This window comes from Chelonoidis abingdonii, chromosome 2 (genome assembly GCF_003597395.2).
Source record: "Chelonoidis abingdonii isolate Lonesome George chromosome 2, CheloAbing_2.0, whole genome shotgun sequence".
Taxonomy (NCBI): Eukaryota; Metazoa; Chordata; order Testudines; family Testudinidae; genus Chelonoidis; species Chelonoidis abingdonii.
Window position 1 is genome coordinate 153,612,579 of NC_133770.1, and position 18,777 is coordinate 153,631,355.

Genomic DNA, 18,777 nt, shown 5'->3' on the forward strand with positions numbered 1-18,777 from the left:
ATCTCTAGCCCTGCTTCTGCTTGGTGTGTGTGTGTGTGTGTTTGTGTGTGTGTGTGTGGTGTGGTGTGTGTGTGTGTGTGTGTGCTGTGTGTGTGTGTGTGTGTGTGTGTGTGTGTGTGTGTGTGTGTGTGTACACACAGCCCTGCCCCTGGAAATTTCCACTACATGCATCCGACGAAGTGGGCATTCACTGACGAAAGCTCATGCTCCAGTACATCTGTTAGTCTATAAGGTGCCATAGGACTCTTTGCTGCGTTTTCATACCACTTTATTGTAAGCTGCAAAAGCCTTGGTGGCTGGGACCAAATGTTCTGAGTTGCTTTGCTCTTGTTTGGAATCCTTTTGTGAGGATAAGGCCAGTCCTGAAGAAAGAGCTTTGGACTGACCTCTAGTTTGGGCTCACTTACCTTTCCCAGCAGCTCTCTTTATCCTGTGGCTTACAGAAATGCGGAAGTGCCCATGTCACTGGTCCACAGCTGACATTTGGCTCTGAATTTTTGCTTTCCGCTGGCCTGAAAGGCAAACCGCATTGACGCAGTGCTTGTGATTTTTAACGGTCTTGTAATGTTTGGTGTGTGTCTTGGACTCCCAGCTCCTGGACTCATGGTAATATATAAGAATCTCAGCTTGCTTTTCTTTTCTTTTTTTTTAAGCAAGGGTTTTTTTTATTGTAAAGTTTTTAAGGTTGGGTGAAAAGCTTGAAAATGTGACCCAAGTCCACTGCAAAGGCTCGTAAACCAGAAGGCAAATAGAGAACCCTAATGCATTGGCTTAAAAATTATGATTTTTTTTTGTAGTCATTTGGGAGGCTTAACACGGGATTTTATTTTTTTAACTCTTGGGTTAATACTTTTGACGTGGTAGAGGGTCACCCAACTTCATGGTAAATGATGCCTTTGGCACATCTTAACTTGCTTTGAGCGCACTGCTCTGTTCTGGGACTGTGCCTGGCCTCCCCCTGGTGTGTGTAGCTCCGAGATGGTGTTGATTTTGGCTTCTGGGGACTGCACCTGTAATTATCCAGCAGTCCATTCAAGGCAGCTGCCATCCTGAGAGGCAGAGTTGACACAGCGTGTTAGAAGAATTGTGCACAGCTTGCTCTCTGAGGCAGACTTTAGTTTTGTCCTTGAGGGCTCCCCCACACCAATTAATGAAGATATCATGGTTGCTGTCTGTATTGTCAAACATAACATGTTCCAATCTGGGCTAAGCTTTAACCCTGAGCATTTGGGGCAAAGATTGTATGTTTTGTACCAGTCCATACATGTGATTGCAGCTTAAATATTTAATAGAACCTGTTTAAGTATGTACTTGGCTCCCACCATTGTGTGACCGTTTGCCAATACCTATGGATTATCCTCACAGATGACAGAGGTCAGGCTCTGAGGCAGTGATTTATCCAAGTATCTTTCAGTTTGTGGGGCAGCTGGGAATTATAACACCACCTAGCTTTAGAGCTCAATGCACTTTACAAAGCAGGTCAGTATCATCCTCCCTGTTTTACAGATGGGGAAACCGAGGCATGGAAAGAGACTGTGACTTGCCCAATGTCACTCAGCTTGTGGCAAAGCCAGGAATAAATCCCAGGTCTCTTGAGTGCCACTCCAGTGCTCTAACCACTAAGCCTTGCTGCCTTCCGTGTCTCTCACATGCTGTCTGTTAATCACAAGATCATCCTTCCCAAGAATTTTCATTTGGCTTCATTTTGCAGAATGCACAGGTAGTTTAAATTTATCCCCCCCCCCCCATCCCCCAGTACATTACTGCCTTGGCCATGTACTGAGGTGCTGCCTCATATCCTAGCATGGGGCAAGTAGTTTTTGAAATCAAAAAGCATTCTCGTTTCTCAGTGTTTCATCTGCCCATCTTCTCAGCTGATCACTGTCCAACTGCCTCTACTGTAACACAGTAGCAGTCACTGTCAGTGCTTCTAATTGAAGCTAAGCCCAATACTAGGTGGTGTCTTTATTGCTCTGTCATCCAAGATGAGAAGCTAGAAAATAACGAGTTATGGACTTTGGGAGCCTCCCGTGCAGTGAGATATTTGGGATTCCTCGTAGCATCCTCCTGCTGGAGGCCTGCTCTGTGTCATTCGCCTGGATTCCATTCCAGCGGCTGCAGGATGCCAAGTGCGGGCAAGTCTGGAAGCTTGATTGGCTGCACTGGCGGACCGTTTCCTTATTAGGACAGCCCTGCTCCGGGGCTGTGTGCTTTAGTGTGCAGAGCTGGATTTTTGAACAAAAGACACTGTCTTGAAGGCGTTAAAACTCCTGTTAAGGATTAAATGGCACTTGGTAGAGTAGACGTCTTCGCTACCATGGGCCCACACAGTGACTAGTATGTTTCCTGTTAGGGAGTTATAAGGTTGCTCTCAATAAACAAGAATGCTCCTATATTGTGGTCCTCCTTTCTCGTATGCACCGAAATCCCTGCTTCCTGCCTAACATATTCCCTCCCTGCTAGCTCGAGGTTCTGCAATACAATTCCTCCAGTTCCTCTGAGAAATTCTCAGATGCTGAACTGCTCTGGGACGGATGCAGTGTGTCCTGTGCCTTCAGCTATCCCAGGTCTGTATCTGCTAAAACTCCTGTGGGCTGCAGTCTAAGCTACTTGACCTGAGTCAGTGGCAGGGCTATTTAAAGTTATGATTTAAGTGGGCTTGGGGAAAAAAAACAAAAAACCAACCTTCAACAGATGGGAAGCTTTTTCAGAGAGGAGAAGATTTTTTGAAGAAAAAAGCTTGCTGGGTTGGTAATGTGGTCTCGTAGCTAAGGCAGGAGACTGGGCCTCAGGACACTTAAGTTCTATTTCTGGCTCCGCCACTGATGGATTGTGTCACGTTGGGCAGGTTGCTTCATTTTCTGTGCGTATTCCCCTCTTGCCTTTTGTTGTTTTTGTCTCTCTAGATCAGTTGTCTCTAAACCGTGGGCCATGCCTCTCAAGGGGGGTGCAGAAGAACATTCAGGGAGAGACGTGCCAGGGCCCAGACCAGGCTCCACGGCAGGTGGGGTAGGGAGGCAGCAGCACCCAGCCCTGCTTTGCCCTCAGCCCAGCTCCGGCTCCAGCCACAGCTTAACTCTGCCCCTAGGCCAGCTCTGTAGGGCAAGGACTATCTCTGTACAGCACCTGGCACAATGGGGCCCTGAACTCAGGGCCTTGATCCTGGGCAAGTCACTTACTCTCTCTGGCTTAGTCCCCCATCTGAAAAGAACTCTTTGTAGATGAGGAGTTTCTCAGGGCAGGGATTTGTAGATTCCAAAGTCAGAAATACCATTGTGATCATCTAGTCTGATCTCCTATATAGCACCAGCCAGAGAACATCCCCACAATAATTCCTAGTGCAGAGCTTTTAGAAAAAACATCCCATCTTAATGTACAAAGCGTGGGTAATAGAGAATCCACCCCAAGCCTTGGTTAATTACTCTCACCATTTCAAATGTACATCTGATTGCCAGTCTGAATTTGTCTGGCTTCAGCTGCCAGCCATTGGCTCATATTGTACTTTTCCTGGCTAGATTGAAGAGCCCATTAGGAAACATTTGCTCCCCATGTCGATACTTGTAGCCTGTAATTGTTACCTCTTCACCTTCTCTTTGTTCCACTCAAATTTCTCAATCTATTTAGTGTATCACCTACAAGGCGGGTTTTCTAACCCTTTAATCGTCTTCATGAAGCTCTCTCCAATTTATCCACATCCTTCTTGAATTGTGGGCACCAGAACTGGAGATATTATTCCAGTAGCAGTTGCACCAGTGCCAAATATAGATGTGAAATAACCTCTCTGCTCCTACTCAAGGTTCCTCTGTTTATGCACCCCAGGATTGCATTAGCTCATTTGGCCACAGCGTCACACTGGGAGTTCATGTTCAGCTGATTATCCATCACAGCCCCCAAATCTTTTTCAGAGTCATTGTTTCCCAGGATAAAGTCACCCCTCCAGTAAGTATGGGCCTGCGTTGTTTGCTTGTGTCCAGGTCATCGAGTGGTCCAGATGGCTCTGCGTCAGTGACCAGTCCTTTTCATTATTTACCACTCCCCCAAATTTCGTGTCATCCTCGAACTTTTATTGGTGGTGATTTCATGTTTTCTTCCAGGTTATTGATAAAAATGTTAAATAGCGTCTGGCCAAGAAACACTCACTGATGGACCCCACGGGAAACGCATCCACTCGATGACGATTCCTCGTTTACAATAACATTTTGAGACCTATCAGTTAGCCAATTTTTAATCCACTTAATGTGTGCCATGTTAACTTTTATATAATTCTAGTTTTTTAATCAAAATGTCATGCTGTGCCAAGTCAAATGCCTTACAGATGTCTAAGTATGTTATCCACCAAACTTGTAATCTTATTTAAAAAAAAAAAAAATTGAGCTAGTTTGACAGGATCTATTTTCCATAAACCAACATGCTCAGGGTTTAGCTGATCGCCATATTTGGGGTCGGGAAGGAATTTTCCTCCAGGGCAGATTGGCAGAGGCCCTGGAGGTTTTTCGCCTTCCTCTGCAGCGTGAGGCATGGGTCACTTGCTGGTGGATTCTCTGCAGCTTGAGATCTTCAAACCACAATTTGAAGACTTCAATAACTCAGACATAGGTTAGGAGTTTGTTATAGAAGTGGATGCGTAGGATTCTGTGGCCTGCTTTGTGCAGGAGGTCAGACTAGATGATCATAGTCGTCCCTTCTGACCCTAAAGTCTATAAGTTTATAGTCTATAATTACATTATGCTCCTTTAATTCTTTATTCATCAAATCCCATATCAGTGCTCCATTATCTTGCCTGGGATTGATATCAGGCTGACATCTCTATAATTATCTGAGTCATCTTGTTTACTCTGTTTTTTAAAAAATTGGCATTACATTAGCTTTCGTTAGTCTTCTGGAGCTTCTCCTGTGCTCCAATTTTTATTGACAATCATCACTAACAGTCTAGCAAGCTCCTTAGCCAGCTCTTTTAAAACTCTTCCATGCAAGTTATCTGGACCAGCTGATTTAAAAATATCTAACTTTAAATATCCTCCTGAGATACTAGTGGAATGGAAAGGGTGTTGTCATATAATGAGATTGTCATTTGTGTTTGTTTTTTCCCCCCTAAAATACAGCACAGAAATATTTATTGAACACTTCTGCCTTTTCTGCATTATTATTGATAATTGTAACATTTCCTCCTAGTAGTGGACCAGTACTGGTGCATTGTCAGGATTCTTTTTGTTCCTAATATATTTAAAAAACTCCTTCTCGGTCTTTGCTTCCCTTATCAATTTTCTACAATTCCTAACTTTTTATTCATATTCATTATTATCAACTTACCTTTTCTTCTGTTTGCTTGTATACTTTTTTATTTTTGTATAGCTGCCTTCACTTCCCCTCTAAACCAGGTCAGTTTTTTATCCAGTATGGCCTTCTTCCTTAGCTGTGGGTTTATGGCTTTTGGGGCATCTGGTAAGTTGTTTTTAAACGCTTCCCAATTATCATTCATTTTACTGATTAAATTCTTTCTCCCAGTTGATTTGGCTCATAATTGTTTTCAGCTTTGTGAAATTGGCCCTGTTAAAGCACCAGAAATGTATATTACTGTCTTAATTACGTATTACTGTGCTTGCCCATTATAAATGTGATCAAGTTAGTATTACTTGTACCTAAGTACCGTTAATTTTTAGTTCTGTAATAATTTGCACTTTATCTGTTAAGAAAGGATCTGTTAAAGGATTCCCCCATGTTGGCTGCAACACTTTTGAGTTAGGAAATTGTCATCCATAATGTCTCTTCAGAGACTGTTGTTAGTGCATGCTCTAAACCAGAGGTGGACAAACTACGGCCTGCGGGCCACATCCAGCCCGGCCCTTGAGCTCCTGGCCAGGGAGGCTAGCCCCCAGCCCCTGCTGTCCCCCCTTTTTCGCTGCTGTGGGGCAGTGCGCTCCTGCAGGGCAGCATGTCTGGCTCCAGCTGAGCGGCACAGCTGCCAAACATGCTCTGAGTGGTATGGTAAAGGGGCTGGGGGTGGTTGGATAAGGGGCAAGGAGGCAGTCAGGGGACGGAGCGGGGTGGGGGTTTGGCTGGGGCAGAGGTTCGGGGGGGGGCAGTCAGGGGACAGGGAGCAGGGGGGTTGAATAGGCGGAGTCCTGGGGGGCCTGTTGGAGGCAGGGGTGTGGATAGGAGTCAGGGACAGGGAGAAGCGGGGCTTGGATAAGGAGTGGGGTCCAGGGGAGTGGTTAGGGTCAGGGGGTCCAGGGAGGGGGTGGTCAGAAGACAAGAAGCAGAGGGGTTGGATAGGTCAGGGGTTCTGAGGGGAACAGTCAGGGGATGGGAGGGGGCCAGGCTGTTTGGGGAGGCACAGCCTTCCCTACCCAGCCCACTATACCGTTTTGCAACCCCAGTGTGGCCCTCAAGCCAAAAAGTTTGCCCACCCTGCTCTAAACCCTCACAGAGAGTTTAGCGTGTGACTTTGGAACACTATCTCTTATAGCCTCTGAGCTCCAGTTCTTCTGTTGTGTCTACACACATGATGATATCACCATCTAGCTCTGCTATAGGACTTTTCATCAGTCGATATCAAAGCATTTTACAGAGGAGGTCAAGTTGCTCCTGTCTAACTGGGGGTGCAACATTTCACTAATTTAGTAACCAGGTGCATGTTTGAACGTGGATGCTCTGCAGCCATTTCAACCGGGCTTGCATCGCTTCAGCTCCTAAGCTTCAAATCAGCAGTGGCTGCACACAAACTTGCACCAGTTTAACTAAGTTAGCGCAACATCACTCCAACGGGGGTGGCTGTATGCATAGTTATGCGTTGCAAGTGTTAGCATTCTTTTATTCCATTCCCTTGACTTTACCCGCAAGCCTTTTTGAAATGCTGTCAGATCTTTGCTACCATCCCGCTGCTGGGGCAAGGTGGCCGCTGTAGGAGCGGCTAACAATGGAAAGCAAGTCTTTGGGCCATATTTGGCATCGAGTGGAAGCCGTGCCTAAGCCCCGGCTGAGGAGGTGGCTAATGGCTTTGATGTTTACTTGCACTGTTTTCTAGAATCTCAAAACCAGCTGAGGCTGTGCAGTCAACCCTACCGGTGCCGCCTCACAACACTTACGGTTGGGGCTTTTCCTTGATTTTTTTTTTTTTAAATGACCCTTGTTTTGTGTGTCACAGCCTGAAACGTGCAGCTCTGGACCCGTTCTACCTGGGAGTGTCCTAGGACTTACAGACTGCTTTCAAGCCCTGAGTCTTCCTGGGGGATGGTCTAATGATTAGTGCACTCAGGACATCTGGGTGGGATCCCTCTCTGACAGCTTTCCTCCATGACTTTGGACAAATCTCTGCGTCTCAGTCCCCCCTCTGTTAAGTAGGGGTAATATTTATATTACTGTAAAAGCAGCAGAGAGTCCTGTGGCACCATATAGACTAACAGGCGTATTGGAGCATGAGCTTTCATGGGTGAATACTCACTTTGTCGAATGCAATATTACTGATGCACTTGGGAGCCGGAGGCTTGGTCCAGCACCCCGTTGTGCTAGGGGCTGTACAAACACAGAACAGTCAGTCACTGTCCCAAGGAGCCTGAACAAAGGGGTGTTGTGAGGGTGAATGTTGGATTGTGGGGTACATTGGTATCGGGTTATAGACGTACTTGGAGAGAGTCTAGCAGCTGTTTCATTTTAGAGGAGGGATGCAAGAAACCCTTCAGGGATTTCATATCTTGAGGTGTGAATGCATCAAAACAAACTGTTTTTAAGGTCAGGCTTGACAAAGCCCTGGCTGGGATGATTTAGTTGGTGTTGGTCCTGCTTTGAGGAGGGGGTTGGACTAGATGATCTCCTGAGGTCCCTTCCAACCCTGATATTCTATGAACTGCTGCCTTCCCTCCACCTGATATCCAGGGCCAGTGCAAGGATTTTTCGCGCCCTAGGCGAAACTTCCACCTTGTGCCCTCCCCCGGCCCCGAGCCCCTGCCCTGAGGCACCCACCCCACCCCAGCTTACCATTGCTCCGCCTCCACCCCGAGCACGCCGTGGCCGCTTCACTTCTCCTGCCTCGCAGGCTTGCAGCGCCAATCAGCTTAGGTGCCCCAAGCCTGGTAGGCGGGAGAAGTGAAGCAGCGACGGCATGCTTGGGGTGGAGGCAGAGCAGGGGTGAGCTGGGGTGGGGAGTTCCCCTACGTGCCCCTCCCCCGCTTACTTGCTGCAGGCAGCCCTCCTCATGCTCCCCTGCCCCAGCTCCCTCTGCCTAAATGCCGATGGCGATTGGGACGGCCAAAGATCCGGCCGCCACGGTCGCTACCGAAGAAAATGCCGCTCCCCAAATCCTAGTGCACTAGGCGACTGCCTAGTTCGCCTAAATGGTTGCACCGGCCCTGCTGATATCCTCGGGGAGGAGGAAGGTTGCAGAGGTAAAGACCACGCACCCTTCAACAGATTCTCCCTAAGTGCTTCTCCGCACAGGAGAGAATGAATGAGGAGGGGAGCGAGTGACCCTTGCAGAGGTCCATGGGCTGCCTTTCAACTTCCCCCAGTGTTGCAGCCTCAGGATAGTATAGACACAGTGTGGTCACTAATGACCAGACTTCTTCAAAGGTACTGAGCATCTGCAACCCCTGTTGAATCTGAGAGCAGCTCTGGTCGCTCAGCACCACTGGGCATCAAGCCTTGCCTAATCACGGGAGGAACTTGCAAGCTTGACAACTGGCTCTGGCGGTTTTGGATTCTCTCCTAGCAAGAGCCTCCCTCGGGCAGGTTTCCAAGGTCTCGGCAGCCACAATCAAGCGAAAGGGCTCAGCTCCCATTTAGTAAGGGCCAGATTTCTTTTTGATGAAAGCGAGCAGCCCCCGCGGTGACGCTGATGGGTCGCTCTCAGAATGCCTCAGCACTCCCAAGTGCACCCAGTATGCTGAGCTCTTTGGGAAAAACCTGGCTGCTGATCTCTGAACCCAGCTCCCCCTCTTTATGCCAGGCTTTCCTGAAAGAGAGCGCACTGGCTGCCATACAGGGAATCAAACCGGAGCCCTCCAAAGCTATGTGCATGAGCTGCTACAACTTGGATTAAAGCCCCCTAGTTGGGTCTGGAATAGGCCCGCACCCTCTGTGAATCAGGCTTGGGGGAAAACAGTTCCACTAGTATTGAAGACTCATAAATCCCCCACCTCTGGTGTAGAGCAGCCTCCAGCTGTGTGAAGCATGTGCACAGCTGCTGCCTCCTATTAAAAGCTTCCTCCTCCCTGCCCAGTAATGTCATATATGGCAACCCTCTGCCTCTGTGACCTCATCTTTGGATGCTGTTCAGTGTAAACCTGGCATTGGTGACTGGGCGGCAGTTTCTCAGAGCAGCCTTTAATTGCAGGACAGGACTCTCTTGCGGTGTCTGTCTCTTGCAGGGCCTAGCTGGGGTAGGGGGGAAGCCTTGGGTTTTCAGGGAGACCTCATGGGCTGCTGGGATTCACGGGGGCTCCGTAGGGAGATGAGCTTGTTTGCGCATCTCTCTGTTTAGTCTAAGTCTTGTGGAGCAGAGCAACTGCACTGAATTCTTCCTCCTTCTGGGACTTGCTGTAGCCTCTGGCGCAGCTCTGGGCACCAGGTGAGGCATGGTGTGCAAAGCAGTAAGGGAGCAGGGGAGAAATGTGGTGCTAGCTAGGGCATCTTTTGACACATTAACCAGGCTAGAGAATTACAAACGTAATGAACTCTTCTGTAGGGGCAGCAGAGAGCTGGGAGCCAGGACTCCTGGGTTCTATTTTCAGCTCCGGGGAGGGAGAAGGGAGCCTACGAGACTCAGGTCTCTGGGTTCCTGAGGCCAGAGGGGCGTGTGGCTCTTGTGGTTAGTGGTGGGCAGATGGGAAGCAAGGACTTCTGGGTTCTTGTTCTGCTGTTGACTCACTGAGTAAATATCGGCAGGTTGCTGACCACCTCCCTGCTTGGTGAACGGGATATAATTAGCACTGATCACCCAGGCAGTGGGTGAGGCTCTAAGGAGCGTTGGCTGGACAGTTTGTGATCCTTCAGGCTATAACATTCCAGTCATGGTCGGTACAGCCCCAGACTCTGCTCCGCTCTGTTCTGCCCTCGCTCCAGCCAGCTGTGCCGCTCCTGCAATGCAGTGAAACTGGAGAAAAGGGCTCACATCCCATCCTGTGCCTGGGGTTTTGCCAACAGTAACAACAAAGCAGCTGTTTGTTATTCGTATTGTATCCACAGGTGCCTGGCCGGGGGCCCATTGCGCTTAGTGCTGTACGTAGTAATAGGCATCCCCTACCCCAAAGAGCTTACGGTCCGAACAGAGAAGACACGCAGGCAGAGAGGCTTGCTGAAAGCCTCCCAGTGAGTCAGTGGCTGCATTGGCAATAGAAGGCAGGTTAGGGGTCTGTTACAGGAGTGGGTGAGGTTCTGTGGCCTGCAATGTGCAGATCATCATGATGGTCCCTTCTGGCCTTGAAGTTTGAGTCTCCTGACTTCTAGTCCAGTGCCCCTGTGTACTACACGGGGGTGGGCCAACTTTTTGGCCTGAGGCCACATCGAGGTTGCGAAATGGTATGTAGGGCTGGGTAGAGAAGGCTGTGCCTCCTCAAACAGCCTGGCCCCTGCCCTCTGTCTGCCCCTCCCACTTCCTGCCTCCTGACTTCCACCCTCAGAATCCCTGACCCATCCAACCCCCCTGTTCCTTGTCCCCTGAATGGCCCCCCCCCAGACCCTCCACCCTAACACCCACCCCTCCGGATCTCACCCACTCCAAACTCCCTCCCCCCCGTCCAACCTCATATACATGCTACTCAGAGCAGCAACGTCTGGCAGTCGTGCTGCCTGGCCAGAGCCAAGACGTCTGCCTGGCAGTGAACTCACAGCCACGCTGCCAGATCTGCTGCGGACGGCGGAGGGACAGAAGGTGAGGGCTGGGAGTAGCCACCCTGGCTGGAGCTCAAGGGCCGGGCAGACAGTCCCGTGGGCTAGATGTGCCACCGGCTGTAGTTTGCCCATCTCTGTACTAAACAATATGACTAATGGACAGGTAATCCCAGGAATCTCACTAGGTTCTTGAGCCGATGCTGATTTTTTGTTTCGTGTTTGTTTTTGTTTGTTTGTGTTTGTTTTTCGCAAGTTGAGCTCTACTTGTCAGTCCTCTTCCAGATCAGGATGACTGGTGGGCTGCCCGGGAGCAGCTGAAACAGTGAGTCACATACTGGTGCTGTAGGCTGAAACGTGGCCTGCTATCATCAACATGGGTGCCCCAGACGAGATCAAGAGCCTGATGTCTAGTGGTGCTGAGCACTGCCACTCCCCTCGACACTGTTTGGAGTCACTGGTGCTCAGCATTTAGAATCAGGTCTCAAGACGGACTCTCCAAAATCCAGGGGTCTGACATCAGTGGTTGCTTTTAGGGAGGGAAAAGTTGGGCCCCTGCCTTCCTTGCCTCAGTTTCCAATCTGTAAACAGCTCACCCTGCCTTCCCCTGGCTGTCAGTGTTCAAAAACGGTTTTGATTGTTGGTAATCAAAGACAAACGGTTGTTCCTGAGCAGGGCCGGCTTTAAGGCAATTCACCAATTCCCCTGAATCGGCCTGCGCCCAGTGGCAGAGCTGCTGGGGGTGGGACAAGTGGTCGAGAATCCCTTCCTGGCTCGAGTCCTTTTTAATTTTTACTCACCCGGCAGAGCCTGGTCTTTGCCGGTGGGTCCTTCACTTGCTCTGGGTCTTCAGCAGCACTTTCAGCAGCAGTCCTAGTGCCACCGAAGACTCGGAGCAAGTGAAGGACCACTGCCGAAAGACTAGGAGTGCTGCCCGTGAGTACAACCCATGTTTTTTTTACATTTATATTTTTTTTTTTTTTTAAGTCATCCCTGCCAGGGCCCTGTCAAACCTGTTCGAATCGGGCGCCGCACTTCCTAAAGCCAGCCTTGTTCCTGAGTGTCAGCAGCTGCTTCTCCTCGCTGGGAGCTCCTGCTTTCTCCCTCAATGTGCTGTAGCCTGCCTGCCCAGAGATATTTCTTTCTCTCTCGCCCTGCTGAATTCACTAAGAGGGTCCCTCCTCTCTCCTGAGCAACAGACACGTTTCCCTTAAAAAGGCAGCAGGGAATTTCTCCGCATCTGGTTGGATCTCGTGCCGGCTCCGTTAAGGCCGTGGGACTTCATTATTAGTTTGCCAAGAGCTCCTCCAGCAGCTGGAGTACACGGTGCCCTGCAAGGCAAAGGGGAGGAAGGAGATCAGGAGAGAGGTGTCACAACAGTAACCTCGGTTGGCTTGGCAGTCCACACGTCTGCACGCACGGGAAGGTGCCAAGTCCAGTGTGAGCTGGAGGATCTACTGGCTTGCAGATCCCCTTTTCTGACCAGCTGCAGCAGGGACCTGGCTGCTCTCAAGGGCTTCCTTTGTGCCGTATGTGGGGAGCAGGGCTGGTGAGGTGTCTGCTGTGACATAGTCCCTTCCACTCTTACAAGTCTATGATTTGCTCCTGTGCAGGGGATTTCCTTAGTTCATGTGCACCCAGGGTCTGATCCTGCCAGGTGCTGAGCGCCCTAAGGGCCAGGGAGGAGAAGCGGCTGTGTAGCTCACTGTAGAGCCTGTGTTACTGATTCCCTAGAGAACAGGTGCTGTTAGACCCCTGTGCAACACAGCCTTGGTTGCCTAGCATGTGCTTCTGGCTCGAGAGGTCCCTGATTCAGTCCCCACTGTGGCAGCCCCTAGATTCCCAGGATCTTTAAGGGGCACCTGACACCTTGTGAGTAGGAGCCTTTAGGGCTCAGGAAAGGTACACATGGGCAGTGCCGGAGACCGAGTTCCTTGTGCATCCCCATAACAAGGCTCTGCTTCCGTACCTCCGTCCACCTTGGAGGGATCCATTCTGGGGAGGAGCAAGGAGTTCAGGCTGTGGGATTTCTCCTGAGACTGGCAGCAGGAGGAGGCATCTCCTAGGCCATGAGTTCTTGGAGGCAGGGCTGATTCTGTGGTTGTACAGCACCTTGCACGCTGATGGCCTGCTCCGTGATTAGGGCACCTCAGTGCTACCAATGTACAAACAATAGCTCTGCTTGTGTTTGGTGATGGGTCACTTGTCTGCTGTGATCTGGATTGAGACTCTTCCCCTCCCTCTCTTGCAAAAAAAACAAAAAAAAACAACCAACCTTTGTTTCACACAGGACACTGAACACCCAGTGGTTTGGATGGAGTTGAAGCACTAACCTAGAGATTACAAGCTCTGGAGCCAATCCCCTGAGCCAGCCGCTTCCTGAAACTGGCTTTTTTTATGTCCTATTAATAACCTAGCTCTTGTATAACCCCCACTTTACAGATGGGGAAACTGAGGCACAAAGAGGGGCTGTGACTTGCCTAGGTCACCGAGTAGGCCAGGAATAGAATCCAGGTCTCCTGACTCCCAAGCTATAACATTATCCACTAGGCAACACTGCCTGCCCTTTCACTTTTGTGAATAACGTAGATTCTAGCTGCCGGCTTATTAAGTACTTCACAAAGGCGGCGTGTTCCCCTACTTTGCCCGATGGTCGGAGTGCTGTGCTATTTATTACACCAGCTGCCCTGCTTTCCAATTAGTTTCAGCTCCTCTGAACTAGTGTCACTGGCCATATGCTGCAGCTCCTGTGATTTTAAAAGCAAGCTCTCTTGGTGTGGAAATATATTGACTGTGGCAATTAACTTGAATCCTCTTCTGGCAGAGAATAATTAGTGTCAGCCTTTACATGGCCACCATCAACACTTCCTGGACATGGAGCTATTTATAATAGAAAATAACATTTTCCTTCCACAGGTGCCTTTCTTCCAAGGATCTCAAAGCACTGTCTTCTCTACATTCAACTGAGTAAGCGGCTTCCCCTAGAACTCCATCTGACATGCCAGATCTCTGAGCAGCTCCGAAGAATCCAGAATGCTTTCTTCTTTCTCCAAAATATGGCCATTCCCTCCTGCCTGGCACCAAAACCGTTCCACTGCTGGCTGGCCCAAGCCAGGGCCATGTTTGGTCCCGGACACATGAAGGCTGTAAATCTGATCTCTTTCAGAACAACGGGGATTAAAAATGGGAGCATTGTACGATTGGAAAGGGGAGATTCCCAGCTCTCCAGTGGGTGATTCAGTGTTTGCCTCTAGGCCTGGAAGCTGGTGCCATGTCAGACCTACAAGTGGGGTCATCTGCATTCAGGACAAAACTATTCGAAATCATTTTCAAGATGGCCCCACCCCCAGTTCTTCCCCTCAAGAGGTTCCCCTTCCTTTCCAGGTAATGGGGGGATTGATTAAGCACATTCAGTGATTTGCCAGTCAGGACTCATTATTGGGCATCTCTAGTAGCTGCTCTGTGAGCACCTTCCCTCCTGTTTGCTGTAAGCTGCAGTCTTCCCTACTGGACAGAGCACTGGGCTGGGTCTCAGGGGACCTGGGTTCTGTTCCTGGCTTGGCTGCAGCTGAGCGTGGACAAGTCACTTCACTGCCCTGTGCCTCGGTTTCCCTTATCTGTAAAATAGGGGGAATGATGATGAGCCCCTTTATAAAGTGCATTGATGAAGAGGACAATGTAAGAGCCAGGTCTTGTTAAGTCCCGATGTTGGTTCTTTTGTGGCCACAAACTAAAACTTAGTGCAGGTAAGATGGGAATCACCCTGGGGGTTTCAGTCTTTGGGGTCCGGGAGGAGATGACAACATGGTTGTTGTGGTTCTCATTTGCTTTTGGCTGGAGGCCTGATTCTTCTGACCCTTGAGCTGGTTTTGCAGCAGTGGAACTCCCCTGGCATCAGTGGAGTAACCCAGTATAAGTGAGTTCAGAATCAGGCCTATGATGTTTACTCTGGCAAATTCCCGTTGACTTCAATAAGATTTTGCCTGGGAAACACTCAGTTTAAAAGGCTCTTGGGCCTGTGCAAACAAGAAACACATCTTCAGTGACACCAGCTACAACAAAATGCTGAGGGCTTTATCAGTCCAGCTGCTCCAGCAGATGCTAATGATCAGCAGCAGGGCTCATGGAGAAAAGACTCCCATGGTATAGGCAAAGTGAACTCTATTTAAAGGAGGTTGATGCTGTCATCTGAAGAATCCAGCATTGGCCGTTGTCTGAAGGAGGACATCAGATACCATGGACTAGCAGTCTGCTTGAGAGTGAAGATGGCTGTAGAAGGGTGGGATGGGCAGACACTCCGGGGAAACTCTTGATAGTCACTAACTATCACTGGAGCTTCATGCAGTGTAGCCGTGGCCATGTGAGTCCCAAGATATTAGCCAGACAAGGTAGGGGAGGTAATCTCTTTTCTTGGACCAGCTTCTGTGGTTGAGCGCTCCACCCTGCATTGTGTGGTGATGCTTGGAGCACCTTTTCCAGCCCTGAAGAAGAGCCCTGGGTGGCTTGAAAGTGTCTCGCTCACTCACAGAAGTTGGTCCAAGAAAAGATATTCCCTCCCCCACTGGAGCTGTATGTCTGTCTGTCTGGTGGGGACCTACAAGTCAGAATGCCCTTGAAGTATAGCTCCATGCTCACCCCAACAGTTTAAAGCACCCAGCAGTTGCAGGATTCAAGGAGGCTTGGCTCAAGGAGTTGAAAAATCAAAGACTGCAAGATGACCCTGCCTTGTGCCCAAGCCATGGCAGGAAGTCCTCTGAGGTCCTTAGAACTACTCTGTTTTTCTACCGAATGGGCCACATGTGCTAGGCAATGGTCTGATTAGAGGTGGTACCTAGGGCCCTAGTGTCTTTTTTTTATTCAGAGAGGCAGCCTACATTCCAGTGGGACAACAGACATTCCAGTGCAGCAGAAGCTGCAGCAAGGGGGATGAAATAGCAAATTTTCTTGCCTGGCCACTACAATAAATCCACTTTCCAGGAAATGTTGAGTTAGTGTTAAAGAGCATGGGACCTTCATCATTGTGACTCTGCTGCCTCTCGTGTCTGCTCCGAGCTCTTGCTATGGAGCTCAGGTCTTCTGTCCTCTAAGACCACTGGCTCCTACCACTGTCAACTAAAGGAGACTCTCCACTTAGCTTTTAGCAGTATGGGGCCAGGGGCACACAACTGACCCATTCTGAATCAGTCCAGCAGCAGACAATGGTATGTATTAGCCAGTGCATCTCAATCTATGATTACAAAGTGACAGAGGTGAGAGCCCTTCATATTATAAATGACTCTCATTTGTTTTGGAGTCCCGTTAAGTGTTACCCAGCTGTGGCTCACAGTTGGCAGTGTCACCCAGAAGCTATATGGGAGCACTTTATAATCGTAGAAAGGGACATGCGTGTGCCTTATAAATAAATAGAAGCAGCGTGCATTGTTCAGCATGCCAGTTAATGGACTGTTATCATCTTGAGTGATGGGGAAGCTGAATTTGCCAGCCAGGGAGACTCTGATATTGATGTGAAATTTGTGTGTCTGCCCTGGAGACCCATCACTGGGATCTGAGTGCTGTCATTACCATCTGGTTTGAGTAAATTAAATCTGTTACTAATTCTGATTAATAATCCCAATTCACCATCAGCACCTGTGTTTGTCTATTTCCTCCACTGACCGTGTCATGCTGTAACCTTAGATTGGAAGACCTCTCCAGCCGGGACTGTCTTTTTACTACGTTTGTACAGCATCAAGCACAATGGACCCTGATCCTCAGCTGGGCGCTACTGTGATACAGATAGATAATAGAGTGGGATTTCCCTCTGTGCCTAAGTGATTTAGGAGCACTTGTCAATAGACCAACAAGCTTCCAAAGGGCTCAGCCAAGGTATTACAGGTGTGACTGGTACCACCTCCTGCCATTAAGATTGTTCAACATTTCCCATGGTCAGACCCTGTTATTAGCTGGTTATAATGTTATCAGACTTTAAATAATTTGGGCTGAAATTCTCCAGGCTGGGGAGTCTGCCTCTAGCTGCATTTTCTTTTGGAAAATTTCAGCCAAAGCAGTTTGGCCATTTCCAAGAGTGAGATTAGAGAAAAATACATCGTTCTGCAATGTCTGATTTGTTCCCATCCTGAGTGTTGCATGAGGCACAGGTGGGGCGGAAAAACCAGTGCATGATCATGTAATTGAAGACTGTGTCGTAATGCACGTGTAACACCCATAGAGCTTGGTTGTCAGCAGGTGAGATCGAACCTGGGGACCTCTGGAGCTTAGTGGATGAGCCTCTCCTGCATGAGCTAAAAGCCAACTGGCTTTCAGCTAAGGCTGTAAAGCAAATTCATTCATCTCTTTCTAAGTGGTCTCGGTGCCACTAGATGGGACAGAACACCACCCTCAGGAGGTGTGTGGGTTACACATACATAGAACTGGGTTGAATTAAGATTACACAGGCAACCTTAATTTCTGGCATTTCCTAGCTTTTTTGGGTGTTTGACTTTACAGTTTTAATGTTCTTTTACCATAGTTTTGATTGGTTTAATATAGATAAAGATCATGCTGAAAAGGAGGAGCTTTGGGGAGGAACCAGCTCCATGCCCAGAACGTGATGCTACACTTTGTTTTAAAGATGAAGTTACATTGAACCCCACCTCGCAAAGGGTTGGATTTTTCCAGCCTCCTGGATGCAGAATTGCCATTAAAGTCCATGGGACCCCCATATACTGGACTTGGGTCTGAAATCTGATGCCTGTTCATTGCACATTCACATTCAAGCCTCCTGTAACTGCACGTTCTCTAGTTCTTTGCCTAGATGTGCTACTCTTGTGTATGCATGAATTAGGCAAATACACAAGTAGGCCCAGGGAAGTTGCGAGCACTGAGTGAGGTGCAAGCGACAGTTTGTAGGATCAGTCCTGTTTGACTGCTGGGGGAGTATTTTGTTCTTTAACATCCTGCTAAATCTCAGGCCAGATTATAATATATGTATACTCATCTCATAGAGCTGGAAGAGACTATGAAAGGTCACTGAGTCCAGCCCCCTGCTTTTACTAGCAGGGCCAAGTAGCGATTTTGCCCCAGATCCCTAAGTGGCCCCCTTAAGAATTGAACTCACAACTCTGGGTTTAGCAGGCCAATGCTCAACCCACAAGCAATCCCTCACCCAGGTGGTGCATGTCTGCCTAGCCCCATGACTTCACTGGAGTTATGCTGCCAGCTTACACCAACTGAGCACCTATCCTGCTACAACCACCATACTGGGGGTTATTCTGCTGACATCATAGGGTTTTTTACTGCCGATGTCAACGGCAGCGGGATCGGGGCCATTGTGTGGGATTGGCAGGTGCGTTGGCAGGATGGCGGACCACGCTCTGCTCCAGTGACTTTAGTGCAATAACTCTAAGATGGGTGGGCTGCAATAGCAGAATGCTGGAATTAAGTTGACAGCTCTAAAAGAAGGGAGAATAAGGTGATAATGGTGCTGACATGCTGGTATGTAATTCAAACTCTGAGCCACATCCAGCTCTTTTCTACCACTGTAAATCCAGAGCCGTGATTCTGAAGTCTGTGGAGATGCTCTGGATTTGCACCATGCAGGTGGGCCAAATTCTGTTCTCTTACACCCTGATAAAGACTCAATCTGCAATAGGCTCAGGGCCAGTAGAACGTTGGTGACATCAATGAAGCTTTATGCATGTGCTGCAATCTTATTCCAGGATTAGGCCTTAAGTCACTGTCCACCTCTGTAAATCTGGAGTGACTCTGGATTCACATTGGTTTTTAACTGCTGGCTCACACCCCTAGTTTAAATAACCAAATAAATAGCCAGACGTGTCCAAGAGCTGCAGATCAGCACCAAATTCCAATCATTGCTTTCAATGAAATATTTCCACTTTTCTGGCATTCCTCCTTTACTCTGAATTGAGAGTGAGACCCACAGGCCAGACGGCCGAGGCCCCAATGCCATTCTTGGTA

General features: G+C 48.9%; 1 long non-coding RNA gene across 1 annotated transcript; it reads left to right on the top strand.

Moving 5' to 3' along the window:
• The first annotated feature begins 224 nt into the window (after nucleotides 1-224).
• LOC142046358 (uncharacterized) lies at nucleotides 225-16,445 on the top strand. Its single transcript, XR_012655281.1, has 2 exons — nucleotides 225-5,442; nucleotides 13,738-16,445. It is a non-coding gene; the product is annotated as an uncharacterized LOC142046358 (long non-coding RNA).
• Nucleotides 16,446-18,777: the final 2,332 nt, after the last annotated feature.